A 9,951-nucleotide genomic window follows, 5' to 3' on the forward strand; every position below is an offset into this window, starting at 1 on the left:
TCGGTGATATAATTTAAGGAATTACGTAAGCAATGGATATAAGTAATTTTAGTAAAAATGTATTAAGATGTGAGTTAATTGAAGATGGTTTCATGATAGGAGGAAAAATATAAATTTGAGTAAGGATTAATTGATTGAAGTGCTACTCGTATACATATGTAATTTAATATATTGAGTTCGTATTATTGCTAGGAAGTGCAAAGATAAAGTTAAAGTATTATAGGGGCGTGCCGGAATAAATAACGAGCGACCAGCCAGTGAAAATAATTAAAGACACCTCCGAACAAATAGCAACTTAATATCTCATTATTGCTAGGTGAGTGAACTTGCATTAAAATGTTTTGAAATAAATGATTTTATGCTTGATTGAGCTACTTGAAATATTTTGTTGGTTTTTCTTTAAAAGTTGCATGGGAACAAGCCCTTGATGAAATGTTTTGATATTATGAGATATGAACATGATGAATTCATGAGTTTCTACATTATGTTGATGTGTATATGATACATTAAATGATATTTTTGTGTGTTAATTATGACCTAGCCATGTGCGGTGTAGGAGTGCACATGAGCTGTGCTGACCCAGCCATGTACGATGTATGAATGCACATTAGCTGTGCTGACCCGGCTATGTGCGGTGTGGTAGTGCACATAAGCTGAGACAGAGTTGGGGGCGAGGCCGGTGGTTATATATATATATATAGAGGTTTTTGAAAATTATATTGTGGTTGCATTGATTTTTGAATGTTAAAACTTCAAAAACGGTTTCCACTTAATTTTCACCACAACAAAGACAGATTTCCATCGTGACAAGAAATTGAGTTAAATTGCATTGTCTTCAACATAAATGCATCATGATTTCTAAAACCTCCCGTATTGATGCTTGTTCCCTTCCTATGTTCACTAACTGAGTTTATACTCACGTTTTTAAAATTCATGTTTTCGGCTTCCTGAGTTAAAGGTGATTGGATCCAAGGACGAGGTGCTCCTCCCTGTACATTGCTCGGTAGGTTTAATGTGACACTAAGTATTATCAATCGTGCCCAGAGTCACTCCGCTGATGGTCAAGGTCTAATTAAATGTATGTGAATATTTAATGTGAACATTAAGAATCATTGTTAATCTATTAATGAATATATTGGTGGATGATGCCATTATGAATGTATGATTAGGTTTTATGAATCGTTTTCAAAGAAATGGTATTTGAAAATTTCGAGCTTTGGATTCTAAACCAATAGGGATTAATGTATAAGATCAAATAAGTAGGCTTGCTTGGGCTTAGTGGGTTGAGCCCATTGGGCCTATGCGTCGGTCATGGCCTAAAAATTGGGCTATGACAACCACACACTGTTTCCTTTGAATTGATCAAGATCCTCTTGCATGGCCATTACCCAGTTTTCCACTTTTTCAACTTCTTTAAAGCTCTCAAGCTCAATTTGAGATATGAAAACTGAAAACTCACATGTCTCTCTAACCCATCTCCTAGTTTTGACACTTTGTGTAATATCTCCTATGATCAGTTCTTGTGGATGGTCTTTCACATATCTCCATCTTTTTAAAAGGTCATTATGCTGATTTTCGTTTCTTTGCAATGTTTCTAAAGGAGGAGGTTCTGTTTCTTTTCTTAGGGACTTTGCTTCACTGTTTTTCTTGTCATCTAAATTCATTTCTTCCATTTGTCTTTCAAGATCATCCATATCATCTTCATCAGCAGGAATTTCCTTTTGCAAGGCATTTGATTCATCAAAAACTACATGGATTGATTCCTTAACAGTTAAAGTCCTTTTGTTAAAAACTGTATAGGCCTTTGAGTTTAATGCATATCCTAAAAATATTGCCTCATCACTCTTTGCATCAAACTTTCCTAGAGGATATTTTCCATTGTTCAATACAAAACATTTACAGCCAAAACTCCTAAGATGAGAGATATTTGGTTTCCTATAAAACAGATTTTCAGTTTTTTTAATAGGTACCCATACACTGATGGGTCCTTGAAGGTTAGCTGCAATATAGGATCCTTTTGGAACTCAAATTTTTCTTGTTTTCTGCATGTTTCTATCTCTATAGCAGTCATAAGATAAATGTCCAAATTTTTTACAATTGTAACATCTAGATGAGGTGTTATCAGAATTTTTCTTAAAGTATGTGTTCCTCCTTGATGTTTCTTTCTTCAAACTTTTAAGATCAGCATTTTCTTTAACTGCCTTTTGCAAGGCTTCTATTTTGTTTTTCAATTCTAATTTTAGAGTTTCAAAATCTATTTTTGAATGCTCTAATTCAATTTGTAGAAAATTCCTTTGCTCAAAAACAGAATTGAAGTCATGTTTTATCTTTTTGCAAATCAGTCTCAAGAGATGCGATTTTTCTTTTTAGAGTTTTATATTTTGATACAAGTTTCTCAAATTCATCATAAAGACACTCATACTGTTATTGTAATTCATCAATTGAAATATCACAAGAGGATGAAGATACCTTGGATTCATCATCCTTTTCCATCAGACATAGATTAGCTCTTTCTTAAGCTTTTTCTTCTTCATCATCAGAACTTGAAGTATCACTATCTGACCAAGTAGCAACCACCATTGCCTTCTTTGATTTTCTGTTTTTCTTTGGAGTTTCCTCCTTCAACATGGGGCATTTAGACTTGAAGTGTCCTAGCTTCTTGCATTCAAAGCATATAAGCTCTTCCTTCTTGTTGGACTCATTTTTATTTTTGGTTTTCCATGAAGGGCCTTGTTTTCTTCTATACCATCTTCTAGCCAGTCTTCGATTTCTTTGGCCCATAAGTTTTCTGAACCTTCTTGCAACCATAGCCATCTCCTCATCATCATCACAAGATAGACTATCCAATTCTTCTTCAAGGATACTAGCTTTTAAAGTAATACTTTTCTTCTTTTCCTTTGTTTCTCTTTTGTCTTCCTCTTCCTTGAGTTCCAGCTCATGAGTGAGAAGAGAACCACAAATTTCATCCAAAGTTATAACATTTAAGTCCTTGGCTTCACAGATGGTAGTCACCTTTGGCTTCTAATCTTTTTGTAGGCTTCTAAGAAGTCTTTTAACAATTTTATGCTTAGCAATTGGTTTGTCTAACTGACTTAATTTTTTTGTGATGTTTGTGAATCTAACATGCTGGTGATATCTTCTCCAAGTTCCATCTTAAATATCTCATAATTGTGGGTTAAGAGGGCTATCTTGGACTCCTTAACTTATGAAGTCCCTTCATGAATAATCCTAAGTTTATCCCACACTTGTTCAGTTATGGTACAACTTGACACTTTATTGAATTCAGTGGAAGTTAAAGCACAATACAGTGTATTAATTGCCTTAAAGTTGGTTTGGACTCTTTTGGTTTCAGCTTCGATCTATTCAGACCTTGGCTTAGGAATCATCTCGTTGGTTATAACATTTAAGGTTGAAGGAATAAAGGGACCATCAGTTATAACATCCCACATCTCATAATCTATTGCTCTAATGTATATTGACATCCTAGTACTCCAATATGGGTAATTTGAGCTATTGAACAAAGATTGTCTGTTTATTGATTATCCCTTAACCACTACTGATTTTTGAATAGCCATTTGGATCTTCCCAAAGGGTGTTAGACCTTAAGAACAGGGAACTTGCTCTGATACCACTTGTTGGTCCCAAGTAAATGTGCTAGAAGGAGGTGAATAGCACTTTTTGGCTCTTACAAGAATTAACTTCTAATCGGGCACAAATGCAAGATAAAAGAGAGATTTAAAGGAATGAAAAACTAAAAATAGAGCAGACAATCACACCAGAATTTATAGTGGTTCGGTCTAAAAGCTACATCCACTACCTTGATTATTCAACCAAAAATTTTTCAAATCAGTCCACTATAAAAGGTGAAATTCACAAGCTTTCACCAAGCTTTACAATGGCTTTTACTAGGCCTAGCCAAAACCTTTCATAATAGTTTTTATCGGAATCTACTAAAACCTAACAACTAACTTTTTTAAGCTAAGTTAGAACTTATACACTCAATCAAGCAATCCAAGCTTGATTAAATCCCTTAGAGTGTCTCCCACACTCTAAGTATACCAAGAAAAGAGAAATAAAAGTGTACCTATGATCACTGAATTTATCTAAGTGGTATAAAGTGAAGTGCTTGAATCTTTTATAAGGATAGGCGTGAAGTGCAGAAGAATGTAGAGAATTTTTGCTGGTTTTTAAGCTCTTTTTGTTCTTGGAAGTCTTAATTACATTTCTAGTCGTTGGAAGCCTCTTAAATACTTGGAAAATTAGCTCTAATAGGTGGTAGGCAGTTTTTGACCGTTGGAAACAGTTTTGTTACAGTTCTAGTAGTTAATATGCCTTCCAGTGCATAATTTAAATTTTCTGGCAAAATGCTCTTAGTCGACTAACTGATATCTTAGTCGTCTAAGTTGCTTCTGTATTTTGTTCTCTGCTTCTGGCAATGAGCACTTAGTCGATTAACTTCCTTCTTAGTCGATTAAGTTGGTTCTGTCTTGAAGTCCAGATTTCTAGCAGTTGACTTTTAGTCGACTAACCCATTTCTTGGTCGATTAAGTATTTTCTGCTTCTCAATACTCTTGAGCCCGCCAACTTCTAATTTGAATTTTAGCTGACTAACCTTTTATTATTCAACTAAAAAGCTTTTGTTTTGTTGATTAATTATGGCTTCTTATACATATAATTTTTTATATGTCCCTTGGAATAATTTATTTATCATTGGCATACAATTCTTGTCCTGCACACTCAAGTAAAAATATTAGACACAAATGAATGAGAATGTTTTATTATCATCAAAAACTAATGGAGCCAACATGAATGAAAATACTACTTAATAATTTCAAAAATTACTCTCTTATATATTACCCAATTAACTCTAGCTATTTAACACATTCTTTTTTCTTTCTCTTCATCACTCATTTCCTCTCTAAAACAACCTTCTGTTCATTATCTCCTGGTTCCACTAGTATTCACTCCCTTTCATTCGTTGCTCCACCATCCATTTCCTCATTTCTAGTGTTGAAAGCATGGTGTTTTTTTTTTTCCTTTAAGACCTTTTTGTTCTTGCCAATTGAGCTTTTCGTGCTTGGGTACTTTTTTTTTTAATGAATTTGGGTTAATGGTATTTAACCCATTCTTGTTTCTTCATCACTTCTTTCTAAAGTAGCCTTCCATCCACTGCTACCTCGCTCCATTGTCATCCACTCCCTTTCATTTGTTGCACCACCATCCATGTCCTTTTCCCCGATGAGAAAAATCATCTCCAGTGTTGAAGCCATGGTGTTTCATTTTGGGACCTTTTTTGTTGTTGATTGTGCTCTTTTCGCTTGGGTAATTTTTTTTTTTTGAAAGATTTTGGGTCAATGGTGTTTTTCTTGTTGTATATCCCAACTTAGATAAGCCTTCATCACCGTCTTCATCTATAGAGGTCGATACATGCGACTTGAACAAAGGAGTGACTATAGCTGATATTTTGCTTGTGCCAACACATGAGAAACATGTGGCCAAGTTTGTTGTGCCCCAAATAGCAAATTGGTGTGTCTTGGAAAAATTTATTTGTAGTGTTAATAACTAGCCTAAATCTTTTATATTTCCTTCATCTTTCTTCCCCCATGAGAAAGAAATTTGTTAAATATTCAATTTGGGTAAGCTACCAAATTTTAGTCAACTACAAAAGATTGAATTTTATTTGGGAAAAAAACAAGTCTAGTTGAGCTTAATAACGTGTTTAGTTGGGGGAAATGGTTATTGCTATTACTAAGTTAAAGGTTACATTTGTTTTAATGAAATGGTCATTCTAGAAAGGGCTAAAATAGTCATTATTGAAATCCCCTTAGTAATACCTATTTCAAAAGGGTGAGAATAAGAAAATAAATTGATTGAAAGAAAATAACCATTATCAAGTTTAAAAATTACTCTCCCACATAATACCCAGTTAACCCTAATTATTAAACCCATTCTTTTCCTCTCTCTTCATTAGTCGTTCGCTCTTTAAAGTAGCCTTTCAGCCATAATCGTTCCACTCCACTACCATCCACACTCTCTTGTACGTTGTTTCACCGTCTATGTCTTCATCTCTGGTGAGTCTTCATATCTAATGTTCAATGCGTGGTTTTTTTTTTAAACCTTTTTTGTTCTTGTTGATCATACTTTTCTTAATTAGGTACTTTTTTTTTAATGATTTTGGGTTAATAATATTTAATCCATTCTTGTTTCTTTCTTCATCACTCGTCTCTAAAGCATCCTTCCATCCACTAATACCCCACTCCACTATTGTCCATTCCCTCTTATTCATTGCTCCACCATTCATTTCCTCATCTTTAGTGAGAAAAATCATCTTTAGTGTTGAAAGTGTGATGCTTTAATTAGGATCTTTTTGGTTCTTGTTGATTGTGTTCTTCTTGTTTGGGTACCTTTTTTTGAATGAATTTGGGTTAATGGTGTTTTTTTTTTTTTGGTTTATTGCTCTTAGTGCTTGGTTATTTTTATCGTTTGACAATGGGATCTTTGTAGCATAATTGAAAGCATATTTTGTATGGTATTTTTGCACATAGAAAAAATTCCTACAAGCATCCAAAATTGTTGATGTCTTGGTAAAATCTTAAAATTTGTTCTATGGTATTAGCTTCTTTAACAATCATAGCTTGTTCTAGGAAAAGTTATTAATGATGCTGACATGCTTGCAAAAAAGGGTGTACAAAGAGCTACTAAGTTGCTACAAGTGTTTAATTAATTTATTTAGTAGGAACGGTGGTAATGAATAGGTAGAACTAAGGAAGTCATAATCTTATGTGGAATTTTAATGTAGATAGTGGTGTTTGATAGGTGAACAGCAGCAGAATTAATTCCTAAGTGAACAAGCTAGAAGGTTAATATGATGATGAGATATACACAGCAATATTTGTATTTTTTGATGTTTGAACGTGATGATTTTGATTGACTTAGAGGTTGAAACTCAAAATCTGAATGAATGAGGACTTTTAAGCAGTTCAATTTTATTAGGTCATGGTGGAGTGATATAGATGGATGGGATTGAAACTCCCTAATCCAAATTAAAAGGGGGCTACAAGTTTCTCATTATCATTGGATATAGTGTGAATTGAGAAAATTGAAATTCTATCAAGATGAGAATATGAAAATCCATATGTCCAAATTCAAACAACATGTCTAACTTGTTAAAATTTTAAGTGCTTTGGAAGATGAATTATCCACAAGCAAATTTTGAATTGTAGATGTTTGAACATGGAGATTTGATTGACATGAAAGCTAAAGTTCAAAATCCAAATGGAGGAAGACTTTTGAGTAATACAATTTGATTTGGACAATGTGTAGAGATAAAATTGTACGGGAGCGAGAGTTTCTTAAAATTGAATCATGGTGGAATGCTATGCTACTAACTCTCTGTATGTGGGATTCTAACATATTTTTGAGAAAATTGAGATTTTTGCAAGTTGAGACTAGGATAACTGGTTGTCAAAATTCGGACAACAAGTTTAGCTTGCTAGAATTTATTGTGCAGTAGTTAATGTATCTAAACATCCCCAAGTCTAGCTACTTTAAATACTATGGGGTTATTTTCTCTTTCTTGTTCTTTATGCACTTAATAAGCCACTAAACTATGTCTTAGCAGCAATAAATGATTACTTTTCAAAAAAAACAAAACAAGTATAGCTACAAAATTGTTCACATTGTGTGCTATTGTGTTCATGCATGCTATTAAATGTCTTTATTGCAATGTTATGCTATCACGTTTTTGGGAGATTTTCTAGGTGCTTGGCAAAACAATACTCTTAGCAATACTATTATCAATGGATTTTCATTAATTCATGATAAATGTTAACAACATAGATTAATACTAGCATATATCTGTTGTACATTTCACCTTTCTTTTAGAAATAGAAGATATAAATATATTGTGCATTACTTAACTTAAAATACATAGCGGGAAAAGTTTGAAATTTAAACGAGAAGAACACTTAATTACCTATATAAGGAAACAAATAGAAACCGAAATTTCAAAAATGGCATGGTTACCTTTGAAAAAGTTTTCAATTGTTTGATGCAATGACTTAAATGAGTGAAAGCATTTTAGGATTTGGATTGTCAATCTACAGTGTTTGTTGGTCCCTATAATATGTGCTAAAGGGGGAGTGACTAGCACAATTTGGCTCTTGACAAGATTGGAAACTAATTTCCTGAACTTAAGGAAACAAAAACAGAGTAGACAATGCACAGCAATTTAGAGTGGTTCGGTCCAAAACTTACATCCACTACCTTGATTGTTCAACCAAGGATATTTCAAACCAAATCACTAAAAACAGTGGAATTCACAAGCTTCCACCAAGCTTTTATAATGGCTTTTTGCAAGTTCAGCCACAACCTTTAGCAATGGTTTTTCACGGGATCAATCAAAACCCAAAGTGATTTTTCAAAGGCTCAACCACAACCTTTCACAATGGTTTTTCACAAACTCAACCAAAACCCAAAGTGATTTTTCAAAAGCTCAACCACAACCTACAATAATAGTTTTTACCGGGATCAACCAAAACCCAACAACCAACTTTTCTAGGCTAAGTTGGAACCTTTACACTCAATCAAGCAAGCCAAGCTTGAATAAATCCCTTAGAGTGACTTGCTCACTCTAAGTGTAGAAGAATAGAAGAAATAAAGAAGTACCTATGATCACTTACTTGATCTAGATGGTACAAGATGAAATGCTGAACACTATTACAAAGATTGGCGTTTAAGTGCGATAAGGTGTAGAGAAGATTTTCTAATTTTTTAGCTTTATATCACTTGAAAGCCTTCAATTCTCTCAAAAAATTGATTTCTAACCATTGGAAGACCTTTTTATACTTGGAGAAACAACTCTGATGGCAGTTTGATAGTTTATGACCGTTGAAAATAGTTGAGGATGAGTTCTAGCCGTTAATCTGTCTTGTAGTGCTCTGGTTCAAATTGCAGACAGAGAGCTCTTAATCGACTGACTTGGTTGACTAAGTTGGGTCTGTTTCTAGTTTGCAGATTCTGGCAGAGAGCACTTAGTCAACTGACTTGGCCGACTAAACTAATTATGTTTCTCAAACTCTTCAACCCGCCATTTCTCCAAATTAAAATTTGATCAACCAATGTTCTTCCTTGTCTTACCAATAAGCTTCCTCCTTGTTACTCAGTTATGTCTTATTATTTTTATCTCCCTTTTTCTTTTGATATGCACTTTGAAAGATTGATTTATTAATTTCATACATTAATTTTCCTGCACACTCAAGTAAAGGCATTAGACACAAATGAAATGGGAATATTTTGCCATCATCAAAAACATATAGAGTCAACATTCTCTATCTCTTATTTTTGATGATCACAAAACACTCCAAGATTAAGAATGGAATGTCTATGTTAAATATGAATGCTTCAAATCTTTATGCATAATGAGGTGCTCCCCCTTAGTCAATGCATCTAGTTTTCTTTAAAGATTTGCAATAAACTATTTATCATATCCATAACAGCTGAACAAGATATACAATGCCCACAATAGCTAAGCAAGATATATTGAATATCCATAATAACTAGCACATAATATTCAATAAAATCCTAACTAAGCATCACACACATAAATTAAACATGGAAACCTATCACACTCAATTTAACTTACTTTTCTTTCTCTCCTGTTTTGCCATCATTAAAAAAGATATTCAAAACTTCCCCTTAATGAGTGCATCTAGATTTTTCTTTAATCTTTAAATCAAACTTTAATGAATAGGAATCATAAGCACTCATATACTTAAGTCATACAAGCTTATAGATATAGTTCAATAACTTCAAGAGTCAAGCTTGTGTCTATGTAAGAACAAATGTATGGGAGTTAAATCATTTCAAGAATTTGTCAAAGATTACTCAAATAATATTCAAGCAAATTTCATCATTTTGTCATAATCAAAACTATAATAATTTTAAAGCTAA

The 9,951-nt window shown here is 33.4% G+C and overlaps 1 long non-coding RNA gene across 1 annotated transcript in view; it reads left to right on the forward strand.

The window, feature by feature from the left end:
* Positions 1-1,194, forward strand: part of LOC108661224 — an 11,861-nt gene extending 10,667 nt beyond the window's left edge. The window contains exons 2-3 of the long non-coding RNA XR_001926974.1: positions 193-316; positions 959-1,194. This is a non-coding gene — a long non-coding RNA (uncharacterized LOC108661224). The remainder of the gene's footprint in view (positions 1-192; positions 317-958) is intronic.

The sequence above is a fragment of the Theobroma cacao genome, chromosome 3 (assembly GCF_000208745.1).
Source record: "Theobroma cacao cultivar B97-61/B2 chromosome 3, Criollo_cocoa_genome_V2, whole genome shotgun sequence".
Lineage (NCBI taxonomy): Eukaryota > Viridiplantae > Streptophyta > Magnoliopsida > Malvales > Malvaceae > Theobroma > Theobroma cacao.